Source organism: Mandrillus leucophaeus, unplaced genomic scaffold, assembly GCF_000951045.1.
Source record: "Mandrillus leucophaeus isolate KB7577 unplaced genomic scaffold, Mleu.le_1.0 Scaffold268, whole genome shotgun sequence".
In the NCBI taxonomy this organism is placed as follows: domain Eukaryota; kingdom Metazoa; phylum Chordata; class Mammalia; order Primates; family Cercopithecidae; genus Mandrillus; species Mandrillus leucophaeus.
The window spans coordinates 1745812-1747044 of record NW_012102787.1 but is presented as its reverse complement, the minus strand read 5'-3'; positions in this window follow the sequence as shown (position 1 = coordinate 1747044).

Below are 1233 nucleotides of genomic sequence, written 5' to 3'. Positions count from 1 at the left end.
AGGGAGGGAGGGAGGGAGGGAGGGGAGAAAGGGAAGGAGGGAGGAAGGGAGGTGGGTGAAATGTGTTGTATACTTTTCTTAAAGCTCACTCTGGGCCAGGTATGGTGGCTCATGCCTATAGCCCCAACACTTTGGGGAGCAGAGGCAGGAATATCACTTGAGGCCAGGAGGTCAAGACCAGTCTGGGCAGCAGAGCAAGACCCTGCCTCTATAAAAAAAAAAAAAATTAAAAATTAGCTGGGCATGGTGGTGTAAGCCTGTAGCCCCAGCTACTCAGGAGGCTAAGGTGGGAAGATCACGTGAGCCCAGGAGTTTGAGGTCACAGTGAGCTACAGTAGTGCCACTGCATTCCAGTATGGGCAACAAGGCAAGACCTTGTTTCAAAAAATAAGAAATAAAATTAAAAACATAAGTAAATACAAGCTCACTCTGTTAGATTGTTTCCAAGGTGGCCGCAACCATCCATCTCACCTCACATGCCTTTTTGCAAATGGGCCTTTGCCATTTCTCCCTCTGTTTCCACTTCTCCTGAATCTGGGCAGGCCCTGTGACTTGCTTTAACCAACAGAATGTGGTAGAAGTGACAGGGACATAGTGCAACTTCTGAGAATGGACTGTAAGAGGACTTGCTGCTTTCTTGGAGCCTTGAGCCATATGGAAAGAATACTGGGCCAGCCTGCTGGAGAGTCCCCATGGATAGTGAGGTCCTGGAGGATGCCAGAGCACGAGGCCCCAGCGTTCCAGCCATCCCTGTTGAGGTGCTAGACATGTGAGTGACACCACCTTGGGTTCTCCAGCCCAAACTTCAGTCATGTGAGAAAGTCCAACCCACACTACATGCAACACAGCCTTCCTATTCCAGTTGAACTTGCCCTGCTCAGCTAACCCATATAATTGTGAGCAAATAAAATGACTGTTTCTTGTTTTTCTGTTTTGATTATTAAGTGGCTGGGCGCAGTGGCTCACGCCTGTAATCCCAACACTTTGGGAGGCCGAGGTGGGCAGATCACCTGAGGTCAGGAGTTCAAGACTAGCCTGGCCAAATGGTGAAACCCTGTTTCTACTAAAAGTACAAAAATTAGCCAGCCATGGTGGCTGGCACCTCTTGTCCCAGCTACTCAGGAGGCTGAGGCAGGAGAATCACCTGAACCCAGGAGGTGGAGGTTGCAGTGAGCTGAAATCGTGCCATTGCATTACAGCCTGGGTGACAAGAGTGAAACTCCATCTCAAAAA